Here is a 14,977-nt window from a genome sequence, read left to right as displayed (position 1 = left end):
GAGCATAGAGACGGACGGACTCCTGCAAGGGCGGCTTCCCAGGCTTCCGGTTTAACGCTGGATTTCTCATTTTACGGCGGGGACAGGTTTTCCAAGAAGAGACTGGAGCACCAAGTGCGACGCGCCTCCAAAATCCAGCGGGCGCAGGTGTTAGGTCTAGGGCACGCTACAGCTGGCTTGAGCATTTACCTCTCGGTTGTGGTGGGTCTTCTGTGTGGTTTTCGGATTGGGGTTCACACGCGGACAATGTTAGCTGAATGCGGTTCGCTTGAAATGCTTGCCTCTTCTGCTATGACGTTGTTTTCGCTCTCTGCATCTTGGAATCGTGTGTGAAGTGCATAGTAGACAGTGTGCTTTTTTTAAAAAAAATTAACAAACTTTATTAAAAGACTCAGTATCAAAATATACATATCTTTCTTCGTAGACAGTTCTTTAAAACCTTTTATTGGAGAGTTGTTACATATGCAGGTGGGTGGCCCCGTTAATGTGTAGCTGCAAAATAAACAGGAGTCACTTGGCATCTTAAAAACCGATTGAGGCCTGATTTACAGAAGCCTATGCTGGAATAAATGGCTGTTAATAGCAGACTCCCGTTTTATTTTGTTGTGGTCTGTCACTTTCCGAGCTGTTTTGAAATGTGTAGATATTGGCATGAATGGCAAAGCAGTCACGTTCTTGAGCCTTCTGTAATATATGTCTTTTGATCAAAATAAAATTACTTTTCTAAATATTTCTATTGCCCTCTTGACACAAAATACTGACTACCACATGTTAAAGGTTAAAGAAACCTCCAGTCACTAGGCAGGCCATTCTGAATTGCATTCCCTGGAGTACAGGCTGGTTGAAACCCACACCAGTGTAATATGGGATATTAACAGTAGACTACAGTCTGTTACGCAGTTGTCTTTTCTAGATTTGTTGTGAGAATACAATGATAGATAGCCATGTATAGCATCCTCTATAACTATAACTGTGAACTATAAGAGCATTCAATATAATTGTTTTTATCCCACGCTTTGTTCCACCACGTAGTTCAGGAGAGCAAGCATTATTTTGCCTTCCCATTGTATTCTCAAAACAGTCTTGTGAAAGCAGATGAGCAGAATATGATTGGATCACACAGAAAATTTCACAGCAGAATGAGAATTGGAACCCTCGTCTTCCTGGTGTCGATGTGCCTTAAATGCTGTCAAGCTGCTTCTGATTTATGGCAATCCTATGGACTAATTACCTCCAAAACATCCAATCATTAACAGCTTTGCTCAAGTCTTGCAAAACGAGGGCCATTGCATCCTTTACTGAGTCCATCCATCTCATGTTAGGTCTTCCAGTTTCCCTGCTGTTTTCAACTTTTCCTAGTATCATTATCTTTCTCAAGTGACTCTTTGTCTTCTCATAATGTGGCCAAAGCCTCAGTTTGGTCATTTTAACTTCTAGGGGGAGTTCAGGCTTGATTTGATCTAGAACACTTTTCTTTTTGGCAGTTCCAAGTATCCGAAAAATTCTCAACACCACATTTCAAAGAAATCAACTTTCCTCCTGTCAGCTTTCTTCACTGTCTCAACTTTCACACCTATATATAGTAATAAGGAATACTACGGTATGAATTATCTTGCTCTTCCAGAAGCTAGGTCAATAATCTAATCATCATTACAACATGCTGGATCTCAGTATATAATGTGAATTATAAAGCAGTTTACCAGACATTCAAAGTAAGTCTTTATGTTACCTTCATTGGGTCTCTGGAGAGGCAGTATGTACAATTTCTAAGTGCAATCTTCTGGATCTAAAGCTTTTGGCTAATTTAAATATGGTAAAGTTAAACATAACAGACAAGATTAAGGAGATGCTGATGCAGTTTAAAAAGACTGTATTTCACTGCCCAGTTTGCTTATCAGAGCAGCAGCCCTTTAGAATACATACAGAAGCAACACCTGCAGTTTTTACATGGCATAGCTAAACTACATTCGGCACTGGGTGTTGCCTTTCTAAGAATCTAAGGCATTAAAAAATGAATTAGAGATCCCGGACTCTAGCTATTAGGACAAACCCCTCAATAAAGGGAATCAACATTGGCCCTACTATTCACAAAATCCCACTTTATGCAGATGACATTGTACTCTGTATCACCAACCCACTAGACCCTATAAAAGAAATTCAACCTATACTGCAGCAATTTAGCAAAATCTCAGGACTATCCTTCAGCCAAATAAAATCTGACATGTACCCCAATAAATATCCCAGCAGACAAAACTCAGATCAAACGGTCCTTCCCATATAATTGGATATCCAAAAACTGGAAATATTTAGGAATTAATATTCCCGCAGATTTCTCTCAATTATTTAAAGTTAATTTTCTATCTCTACAACATGAAATTAGAAACTTAACTAAACAGTGGAACAGTTTGTTACTTACCTGGTCTGATAGACTAGATCTCATTAAACAATTTCTTCTCCCCAAGTATTTATACCTCTTTCGGACCATACCAATAGAAATCTCTAAAAAATCCCAACAGACCTATGTCAAAAGGAATTGCTACAATTTCTTTGGGCCAAGAAACGCCCAAGAATCAATAAGAAAACTCTTAAAAGGCCAATACAAAATGGCGGTCTGGAAATTCCCATCCTCCATTATTACTATGAGGCAACTAACTTAGCTTCTTTTTTAAGAGCTGTAATATCTCCCACAACAGCGTGAGTTCAGCTGGAGTAGCAAGATATTGCACCACTTAACTTTTTTGACTTCTTTTGGAACTCAAACCCTAAAAATATCAATAAGGATAAATGTACTTACCTTCACACAGCTACCAAAATCTGGAATAAATATAAGAAATAGCGCCAGGATTATCCCCCCAATCCTACATAAACCAAGAATAGTCAGATAAGGACCCGAGTTATTGATTTCTTTGTCAAAGGCAAATTGATAGAGAAATCAATATTGGAAAAGAGGATTGGTTTTAAGGTGTTATGGTTACATTATTTCCAAATACGGAAAACCTCCTCAATGCCGACAATTCAGAACACTATAACCAGACCTCAAACTGGTTTTGAAAAGATGATTCATACTCTGCAGGTAGAAGATACTGAACTTATCTCCAAAGTGTATAAATTAATACTTAATACAGCTTCAAAACCTCTATTGAAATATCAGAATTTGTGGCAAACAGACTGCAACAAAAGTTTTACTTCTAAAGAATGGAAAGAAATCTGATCCTCTCCATCATATACTTCTAAAATACTCCCCATTAAGCTTCAATCTTATAAACTAATAATGAGATGGTACTCACCTCCTAGTCTTCTGCAGCATATAAATGACACTATAAGTTCAGCCTGTGCAAAACAATGTGGGAACACAGGAGGCAGTTTCCATTGTTGGTGGACATGCAATTCAATACAAAATTTTTGGAGCCAAATTACGAAACAAATATTTTTAATCACAAATAGAGATCTACCTTTAGTTCCTGAAATTTTTTTGCTTGGAAATTGGACAGACCCTGAAAATGATAACAGAAGCTCAGAGAGAATACACATTCTTATTTCTGCAGCCCATGCCACAATTGCCTCACAATGGATCGATAAGTCTCCTCCGACCATATTAGCATGGCAACACTGTTTATGGGAATACTTTATAATGTCCAAAATTACAGTTCAAACTCACTTTCTAGTAACAGAGAAATATTAAAGTTTCTTTATTGCAATTTGGTTTGATTATCTTACTGAACATGATATTCTTCCACGTAGGGTAGTCAAGTCAAGTCAGTCTTTATTGCATTAGCAACAAAATGCCATAGCAACCGACAACCAGACAAAAAAGTAAAATAAAACGTTAAATACAACAATAGAATTATATAAATCATGATAAAAATTAGGCTGAATTATCAATAAAATTTATCCAATGACATCCTAAGAAAACAATTCACAGTAGTAAAAAGAAAAGTAGTTAATATATCTCTACTCATTTTTTATCTATAATGGCAGCCACATATTTTGCCACTTGGAAACTAATATATCTCTATCTGACAATAGGAATACTAATTTTTCTTGATCCGACCTTCCAAGAAGGTGAGATAAAATGGTACACAAAAACCTATTTCGTTCTGCCTCATGTTTTACACAATAAAATATGACATGAGATAGGCCATGTAGGGTAATTAATAGGAAAATGATGTACTTTTAGACTTAGGCCTATCCTTGGTTATTTTCTTGGAATGATGTTATATTGACATCATAGACATAGATATGTCTCTCCTTCAATTTTTCTTTTCCCTATATATATGTAACCTGTTATCACTATTATATCTTGTACTGTACCTTAATAAAATTATTTTTTTAATGAATTAGATATGCACAGGGTCTCAGGAGAGAAGAGATTTTGAAACTTTTACATGCTACTTTTGTGACTAATATTGACACTGCAGGGCTGCTACTTGGACAAACATACAAAGTCTCACTGTACTGGGCTGGGCTTTTTCAGGTTGGGAAAACACAGTGGGAAAGTGTCTTTTAAAAACTCTTTATCTTACAGTTATGTGAGCCTAGGACAGGTTTTTGAGAAGAGGAAAAACTTTTGAGCTTTAGCTGGCTACAGAGTTGCTGGTACTTCGTGCTGTTCATCTCTGGGAAGATTAGTGGAATTAATGGATAACACTGAAAAGTAAGGCTGTAAGGTCACCTCCATGCTTGAGCGAAGATGGATGGGACGTAATGTCCAGGTCTCAATTATTTGCTCACAGCATTCCACAATTAAGGATACATCAATCTCCAATTTAGATATATTTATTTCCTTCACTATGCTCCTCCCCTCCCAATTGTAAAACCAATAACCTGGGATCACATATTACAGGCAATACAAAAAACAAACGCTGTGATGTACTGGCTAACAATGTTTAGTAAAACCTTTTCAAGAGTCATCTCTTTTTGTACATTACAATATTACAAGAAAAGTCCATCCAATGAGCACCTGGATATAGGCTCATTTCGTCAAAAACTTCCTCAGGAGCAGTATTCCTATTTCCTTCAGGGTTATTGGCCTCTTGTTATAATTCAATGTTAATGCTCTCTGCAACATCTTTATTTTCTTCAAGATCTCTTATCCTCTCAGTAGCACTTAAGCATTTATATTTATATTAGGAGCTTAAACCCGTCCTGAACGTCTTCTCTAACCAGATGCAAAAGCCTTCTACAATGCTCTCTACAATATTTATATAAGGAGCAAGCCGTTCCTTTTGATGGCAAATTCTCTCAATTCATATATTAAGAGCAAGCCAGTCCTGAACATGTTCTTTTACCAGATGCACAAGCCTTCTGGATTTTGCTGGCGAAATGCTCTCTGCAAGTATTAGGAACAAAGCATTCCTGATCGACGGCCAGGTGCTTTCAATGCCACCTAAGCGTATAGTGTATAGAAGTGGAAAAGCCTTCTGAGAGCACTTGCCAGCATGATTCAGGCTTTTGCATCTGGTTACAGAAAAGGTATATGTATGGACTGGTAAATTCCATTTCATTGTATCTGAGGAAGTGTGCATGCACATGGAAGTTCATACTATGAATAAAACTTCGTTGGTCTTAAAGGTGCCACTGGGCTCAAACTTTGTTCTGCTGCTCCAGACCAAACAGCTGTCCACCTGAATTGAAAAGTAGGTGACTTGTGTGGAAAAAATGAAGGTGGTTGGCAAAGTGAGGCATGCTCTAAAGAGAGTTAAATCCAGTAGTTGTAGTCATACCTAAAAAAGAGCAGGCAGCATTCCACAATATAGGAACAAAGCTGTTTGAAGAATATTTTCAGCTGCCTGCCGTAGAAGAAACTCCGCCGGACCAAAATGTATAGTTTTTAGTTCACTAATTAATTCTTGAAAAATAAGCATCTTGAAAAGATGAACAGTATTTTTAAAAAAAAACAAAAACTCTATCTTGGCTGTAAGCTTATACTCTAAAGAAACATAAGACTGTAAGGAAAAGGGAACGGTTACAAAAGGGAAAGATTAGACCTCAGCATCACAGAACAGTACATAGATTTTTCAGGAGCTATTTAAAGACTTGCCAGGAAAGAAAAACATAGATATGAGAAGGCAATAAAATCCTGAGAAAGGGGCACCAAGAGAGAAAAGACAGGGCGTGAGAGAAGTAACCTGAGGGTTTAGCTAAGGAAAAGCTTTGGCAGAACAATGATGGCAAGAAAACATCTAAAGAGAAAAGGATAAAAAGGAACTGCCAAGGAAAAGCTTTGGCAGAACAATGATGGCTAGAAAGCATCTAAAGAGAAAAGGATAAAAAGGCATATATATATATATAGACAAAAGGGGTAACTTGAACAGGATGTCTTAGGAAAGCAGAAGCCAGTCAATGGGGCATAATAAAGGATAAACCAGAGCAAACTGAGATATGGGTAGAGGGAAGCAACGGACTTAAGAATGGAGGAGAAAAAGAAGAATCAGTGACAGTGAGTGGCCAACCCAAAAGAAATGTAGCTGGATGATAAGTGTGCTGTCAGTACATTCAATACTTCTCTTGCCAAGTACAGATTAAGATTGCCATTTGATGTGTCTTCAGCACCAAAAATGTAAGCAAAGTTTGTTCCAACAGATGATGTTGACAGTATCACAGGATAATACAAAAATATAGTGTGAAGAAGGATCAAACATGAACATGAGAAACTGAAACAAAGTCTAAACATGAGTTGAAAAAGGAATCTGAAACTGACTAAAAGAAATGAAACTTTGCTTTGTCAGAAACAAAATACATACAATATTCCTTTGAGTAATCTTTCTAGATAAGGTTTGTTGTCTGGATAGTGCATTTCATTGATGGCCTTTACCTGAACTACAGAATTTATTAATCCTCCTTTGATTTTTAATCATTTATCCCCCCGCCTTTCTCACCAGCGGGGACTCAGTATCTTACATTGTTCTCCTTTCCTCCATTTTATCCTCACAACAGCCCTGTGAGGTAAGTTAGGCTTAGAGAGTATGACTGGCCTAAGGCCTCTCAGCGAGCTTCCATGGCATGAGAGGGGATTGGAACCAGGGTCTCCCAGATCCTAGTCCAACATTTAATTATTACATTTAAATTAACTCCTGCTGCAACTAAACAGGAGCCACTGGTGAAACATTAATTCAAGAGATATCTAATAGTCCCTCAGTGGTCCATTATCTAGTAATTATTTCCAAATACAGAAACTGTGAGGTCCCTATTAGGAGAATTATTGGTCCAAGTTGGGTTTTACTGGCTGATCAGCCATGGAAGATTGTTCAAATAGCTGAACATATATATTGAAGTGTTGCGATGCAAAAAAAGAGAAGAAGAAAAAAGAGCAACTCTCTCAATGAACAATAGTTTTAAAGAATTTATGTATTGTTGTGAAAAGGCTCCATTTAATTTTTTTTTTAAACCTGGCAATGACCCAAAATAACTATGCTCAAATGGCAGGGTTATCAATGGTTTCTGGATGCTTAAATTCCAAGAAGAAGAAGAAGAAGAAGAAGAAGATATTGGATTTATATCCCGCCTTCCACTCCAAAGAGTCTCAGAGTGGCTCACAATCTCCTTTACCTTCCTCCCCCACAACAGACACCCTGTGAGGTGGGTGGGGCTGGAGAGGGCTCTCACAGCAGCTGCCCTTTCAAGGACAACTTCTGCCAGAGCTTTGGCTGACCCAAGGCCATGCTAGCAGGTGCAAGTGGAGGGCGGGATATAAATTCCAAATGATTCATCAGTGCAAACCCAAACTTATGAAAAGACTACAAATCATTGGAAGCAATTTTCAGAAAGCTTTCATATAATATCCTTTCAGAACTGGCTAAATGGTACACAGAACAGGAAACGACCAGTAGATACTCACCATGAAGGGTCCTTCTCCTCTGAGGGCAAGAGGACAGCTTGTGGATGATTCCTAACCTCCATTTAGGGAGGCAAGAAATTGAATTTTTGAACTTCCTGTTCCTGCTAGGAGTCACCCTCCCTCAGTTCAGCTACTCAGAGAGCAGTATGACTTAACATGAGAAAACATAACTGGAGAAAATAACTGTTAGTATCAAATAGAATAAGGTATACCAAGAACAGGAAGATACAGAACCTCCAAACAATGAAATAAGTATCAGTGTGCGATGAACAGGGGAACTTAAGGAACTATGATTCTTCTGTATTGAGTATGGCCAAGGGCCTGCCTACCTGAGGGACCGTCTCTCCCCATACAAACCCCAGAGAGCACTGAGGTCAGCAGGGAAGAACCAGCTGACTATCCCTGGACCAAAGGAGGCCAAACTCCAAAACACTTGTACACGGGCCTTCTCCATCACAGCTCCACACCTATGGAACCAGCTCCCGGAAGAAGTGCGAGCCCTGCGGTGCCTTGACCTCTTTCAGGATGGCCTTTGCTGGCTGAGAGACCGCTGTTGGGTGACTTTCGCTATTATCATTATAAATGGAATTAGAACCCGGAAATCTGTATAATACTTGGTTAACTGGAATGTTTTAAAGTTAATGTGATTTTAAACTCTGTATAATTTTATGAAATGTTGTTAGCCGCCCTGAGCCCGCCTCGGCGGGGAGGGCGGGATATAAAGTTTTATTATTATTATTATTGTTGCCAAGTCCAATTCAAGAAATATCTGGGGACTTTGGGGGTGGAGCCAGGAGACTTTGGGGGTGGAGCCAGGAGACATTGGGCAAAGAGCCAGGAGCAAGGGTGTGACAAGCATAATTGAACTCCAAAGGGAGTTCTGGCCATCACATTTAAAGGGACAGCACACCTTTTCAATGCCTTCCTTCCATAGGAAATAATGAAGGATAGGGGCACCTTCTTTTGGGGCTCATAGAATTGGACCCCCTGGTTCAATAGTTTTGAAACTTGGTGGGTATTTTGGGGAGAGGCACTAGATGCTATACTGAAAATTTGGTGCATCTACCCCAAAAAACAGCCCCCCCAGAGCCCAAGATACCCACGGATCAATTCTCCATTATTTTCTATGGGAATAAATCTCCATAGGGAATAGCAGAGTTCCCAGCAGACATTTCCCTCCCCTCCCCCCGCTTTCTGACGACCCTCAAGCTGGGGGAGGGCCTCCAAACCGGGTGATCCCCTGCCCCCACCTGGGGATTGGCAACCCTAGCGTTGAGTAATCTATCCTATACTTTACAGTGGCTCTCCTTCCTTGATGGTCGGGGACAAAGGGTGGCAATTGGGGGAGAGCTGTCCCGGAGGCACCCACTAGTGTGTGGAGTGCCACAAGGGGCAGTCCTCTCACCAGTGTTGTTTAACATCTATATGCGCCCCCTTGCCCAGATTGCCTGGAGGTTTGGGCTTGGGTGCCATCAATATGCAGATGACACCCAGCTCTATCTACTAATGGATGGCCGACCTGACTGCGTCCCAGAAAACCTGGACCTTGCATTGCAGGCCGTGGCTGGCTGGCTCAGGCTGAGTGGGCTGAAGCTGAATCCGGCGAAGACAGAGGTCCTTTGCTTGGGTCGCGGTGCCCCAGGAGGGGAAATTCCCTTGCCAGCTCTTGACGGTGTGCCACTGAAAGTGGCCCACAGGGTCAGGAGCTTGGGGGCCCTTCTGGAGCCTTCACTATCTATGGAGGCACAGATAGCGGCCACTGCCAAGTCCGCGTTTTTTCATCTTCGGCGGGCAAAGCAGTTGGCCCCCTTCCTGGAGCGCCGGGACCTGGCAACGGTGATTCATGCTACGGTCACCTCCAGACTAGATTACTGCAACGCCCTCTACATGGGGCTGCCCTTGTGCCGAACTCGGCGGTTGCAGCTGGTGCAGAACGCGGCGGCTAGGCTGCTATTGGGGCTTCCAAGATGGGAGCACATACAGCCAGGGTTGCGCGAACTGCACTGGCTGCCAGTGGTCTACCGAGTTCGTTACAAGGTGCTGGTCATGACCTTTAAAGCCCTATATGGCCTATATGGCCGAGGGCCTGTCTACCTGAGGGACCGTCTCTCCCCATATGAGCCCCAGAGAGCACTGAGGTCAGCTGGTAAGCACCAGCTGAATATACCTGGGCCAAGGGAGGCCAGAATAAAGACCACCCGGGATCGGGCCTTCTCCGTTGCGGCCCCACTACTCTGGAACCAGCTCCCGGAGGAGGTACGGGCCCTGCGATGTGTAAATCAATTTCGCAGGGCCTGTAAGACATACCTCTTCAGAATAGCCTTCGCCCATGCTGAGCTAAGATAACGTCGCTGTGTATGTTTCTTCTTTTCTACAGAATTTAAGATCTATTTAGCACCTTAATGTTAATTTTAAATGTAACTGTACACTGATTAAGATAATTTTATTGTTTTATATGATTTTATTATATTGTATTGCACTTACATGTTGTGAGCCGCCCTGAGCCTGCTTGTGCGGGGAGGGCGGGATACAAATAAAAAGTTATTATTATTATTATTATTACTCTCTGTGGAAACCTACTGTCTCAGATGCTGTGTACTTAATATATCTTTAATTTCCTTTCACTCTCTCACTTTTTTTTTAAATGGATGATGGATATGGTACTCTGCATGGGCCAAGATGTCCTCAGAGGAGGAGAACATAAGAACATAAGAAGATGATGATATTGGATTTATATCCCGCCCTCCACTCCGAAGAGTCTCAGAGCGGCTCACAATCTCCTTTATCTCCCTCCCCCACAACAGATACCCTGTGAGGTGGGTGGGGCTGGAGAGGGTTCTCACAGCAGCTGCCCTTTCAAGGACAACCTCTGCCAGAGCTATGGCTGACCCAAGGCCATGCTAGCAGGTGCAAGTGGAGGAGTGGGGAGTCAAACCCGGCTCTCCCAGATCAGAGTCTGCACACTTAACCACTACACCAAACTGGCTCTCCAGAGAACCCTTCATGATGAGTATCCACTGGTTGTTCTCCCTCTGAGGCAGAGGACATCTTGTGGGACATCTTAAAGCAGTGTCCCTATTAAGGTGGGTTAAGGCTGTCACCATCATCCAAAACATGTTGGAGTACCCTGCGACCAAAAGCCACATCAGTCAAATCATGTGTTGATTTTATGAACATTGAAATAGAGCAGGGGTGGCCAACGGTAGCTCTCCAGATTTTTTTTGCCTACAACTCCCATAAGTCCCAGCCAGCATGGCCAATGGCTGGGGCTGATGGGAGTTGTAGGCAAAAAACATTTGGAGAGCTACCGTTGGCCACCCCTGAAATAGAGGACCAGGTGGCTGCCCGACGTATCTCTTCTATAGATGCCTGCCTAGCAAAGGCTGTGCTACATACGGAATGAGCTGTTATGCCTATAGGAACTGGTATTTTTTGTGCTTTATGTGCCTCAGTGATGCATAATCTGATGGTCTTGCTAGTAGCTGTACTAGACATCTTTTTGCCTGTGTGAGGAGGAGATATGCTTATGAAGAGTGCATCTGACCTACATAGAGGTGCTTTTCTATGGATATAGGATTTTAATGCCCGTCTGACATCTAGGGTGTGCCAGATCTTCTCTTTGGGATGGATAGGGTTAGGTCAGAAGGATGGAAGATAAATCTCTTAAGTTCTATGAAAGTTTGAGACAACTTTTGGTTGAAAGGTGGGGTCCATACGTGGGACTACTTTGTCTTTATGAAATATACACAGCTCTGACTTCACTGATAACGCCCCAAGCTCTGATACTCTTCTTGCAGATGTAATCATTGTCAGGAATAAGGTTTTCATTTGGAGATACGTCAGAGAAATGTCCTTAAGTGGTTCAAGGGGGGGGTTGTTAGTGTGAATAGAACTGTTTAGTTTCCAGGCTGGGAACCTGTGAGTCTGGCATGGCTGGGAGAGAGTAGCCCTTCTTAGAAAGCATGAAATGTGAGGATGTTTAGATAATTTAATCTTCTGAATTCTTGGTAATACCGAGGACAACGCTGTGACCTGTCTTCATAGCGTAGATGCCCACAATCCCACACTTAAACCTTCTTGCAAGAAGTCTAAAATGTCTCTGATCCCTGGGCAGAGTTAATCAAGTCTTTTTTGGTGACACCAACGAACAAACACTTTCCAGGTATCATTGTATATTCACTGTGTAGACTGTTTCTGAGATGCTATTATGGTCTCTGTCACTGAAGTTGAATAACCTAATTGTAAGAACTTCTTCCTTTCAAGGCAGTCAAGTGGAACCATTCTGGACAAGGGTGAAGAACTGGACCCTGATGAAGAAGGTCATATGAGACTGGTAGGGTCATTGATGGTTCCACTGAAAGCTCCTGAAGATCTGCAAACCACAATCTTCTTGGCCAATGAGGTGCCACTAATGTTTACCTTTGCACGTAGCTCCCAAATTCTCCTGAGAAGTTTTGGTAGCAGCGGAATGGGTGGAAAGGCAAATAGGAGTTCCTTTGGCCATAGAGCTGGCAGGGCATCTACCGCCTCCGCTTTGCGATGGAAGTACCATGCATAGAAGCAGTTCAGCTGGTGATTTCTCAAGGAGACAAACAGATCCACTGCTGGCATCCCGAAGTGTGACACGATCTGTTGGAAGGTTTTCTTGCTGAGAGACCACTTGCCTTGTCTGATCTCCTGACAACTCAACCAATCCGCCTACACATTGTCTGTCCCCTTCAGATGTTCTGTATGAATGGCGATAATGTGAGCTTGCATCCCTGTCTGTGAAGTGCTGAAGATATGGATCTCTCTTGTTTATATATGCTTTTGCTGAGATGTTGTCTGTCTGAACAGGGATGTGTGACTTGTGAATCCGAGGCACAAAGTGAAGTAGAGCCAGTCTGATCGCTCTCAATTCTAGAACGTTTATTGGAAGCTTCGATTCTGCTTTTGACCATACACCCTATATGGGAGAGTTTTAGAAGGTAGCTCTCCAGCCTGTTAGGCTAGCATCTATGTAGACCTGTTTCCAGTCTGGCACCCAGAAGGTTTTCCCTTGTGACAAGTTTGCCATCTTGGTCCACCACTGAAGACTGTGTTTGACTTCCAGAAACGTCTGATAAGGTAGCAGGAAACTTTGAAGTCGCCTTGCATGCAACCTCCCCCACTGGATTGTATCTATGGTGGAAATCAGAAGACCCTGTAATTTGGCTAGAGTAGGGGTGTCAAACATGCAGCCCGGGGCAGAATCAGGCTCCTCAGAGGGCTCCTATCAGGCACATGAGCAACTGGCTGTCATCTGCTTCCTTCTTCCTCTCTTGCTTCCTTCTGCATTGCAGCTTGCTTTGCCTGGCTTGCTCAATCGTATAGGAGTTACAGGGCAAAGCCTCTATTTCCTCCATTGGCTGAGGCTCCTCTTGGGGAGGAAGGCGGGGGGAGGCAGAGCTTGCTTTGCCAGGCTCTCTCAATCACACAGCATAGCTACTGAGCCAAGCTTCTCTTCCTTCTATTGGCTGAGGCTCCCCCCCCTCCTGGACCCTGGGGAAGGAAGGAAAGTACCGGAGCTTTGTTTGCCCAGTTTCCTGGATCCCATGGGAGATACAAAGAAAGCACCTTTAAGACTGAGTGCTAATGTTTTAAACGTTTTACTTAAAAAAAAAAAATCTTTGATTGGGTTTGTGTCCTTTATAAAGTTTATGTCCAGGTTTTTATAGAAAAATCCCAGCAGGAACTTATTTGCATATTAGCCCATACCCCTTACCATTTCCACATAGGTCTTTTTTTGCAGAAAAAGCCCAGCAGGAACTTATTTGCATATTAGACCACACACCCCGATGGCAAGCCCCCTGCTCAAAAAAAGCCCTGCTTATATCTCTGCTACCTGGCATTACATTTTATGACACACATGGCCTGGCCTGATAAGGACTCAGTTGTGTCAGATTTGGCCCTCATAACAAATTAGTTTGACATCCCTGGGCTAGAGATATCAGTGTGGAGAAGCTGCCTCCTTGCTCTTTTGGGCTTTGAGATCTGGGAGGTACAAGCATGCTGTCCATGTATTGATTATGATTCTGAGATGTTCCAGGCGCTGAGGAGTAAGGGCTCTTCTGTAGGTTTACTAGGAAACCTAGGCTGAGCCAGAGCGTACGTCGTGCTACAGAGGAAGATGAAATTACTCTTGATGCAAACAGTAAGGAATCTAAGGTAGAATCAGTTAGAAAAGATACCGCCTTCAATACTCTATTGGCCCCATCAATGGCTGTGGTATTCTCCAGTATCATCTGTCAGTTTCCTCATCCACACTATGCTTGCTCTAGCAACCATAGATCCAATAGCTGTAGCCTTGAGTATCATGGCAGCTCCCTCATGCAATTTACGTAATGCAGAGTCCGCCTTTTTGTGTAAGGGACCTTTGAGAGAGTGCCCTGACTATTCTCTAATACAAAGCCATAAGATTGAAGGGCAGTGATTGGCGCATCTACTAATGGAACTTTGAGGAAATCATTAGGAAAGGAGTACAGGGGGTATAGTTTCTTTTAAGAAACCTCTGCATTGCTTGTTTGTAAATGGTCTCTTCCATTCAGTCCTCATCTGTTGCTTAAAGTACACTGGGAAAAGAAAGGCTTTCCCAATGGCTGTCTGCTTAGGGAAAAATTCAGCATCCCCCTCATGTCTCTTTCTGGGTCTATCCTCCTCAATGTCTGGATCATCTTTGAAGTCTAAGGCTATGAGTCTTGGATAGTTAATATAGTCATCAGCCTTAAAAAACCTGAGAGAAGGTTCTGATACCTCTAGCTCAGTCTCCTCTTCATCAGAGAACTCTCCTTCTTCTCTATCACTATGTCTCAATGGCTGATCCTCCTCCAAGTCCTGAATGGAAGCAGTGTCCATTTCGGGGTGCACTACCTGCTTCTGTGCTTTGTTGTCCAGCGAATCTTGCCTGCTGTTTGCTCTCCTGTGTGGGGAAGAGCGGGAGGAGGAGGATGACAAGGGGGATCTATGTCTCCATCTTCCCCTGTTGTTACAACAACTAACTTTCAAATACAATTCAGCAACTGGAAGGAGATTGGAGATGTTGAGGTCTAGAGAAATAGAAGAAATCAGCATTGTACGAAGGAGCCAGTGATGGGAGTCTCAAGATAAAAAAATAAAGTCTTT

The sequence above is a fragment of the Heteronotia binoei genome, chromosome 5 (assembly GCF_032191835.1).
Source record: "Heteronotia binoei isolate CCM8104 ecotype False Entrance Well chromosome 5, APGP_CSIRO_Hbin_v1, whole genome shotgun sequence".
In the NCBI taxonomy this organism is placed as follows: Eukaryota; Metazoa; Chordata; class Lepidosauria; order Squamata; family Gekkonidae; genus Heteronotia; species Heteronotia binoei.
The sequence above is the reverse complement of the archived record's forward strand: the minus strand, read 5'-3'. Positions refer to the sequence as shown.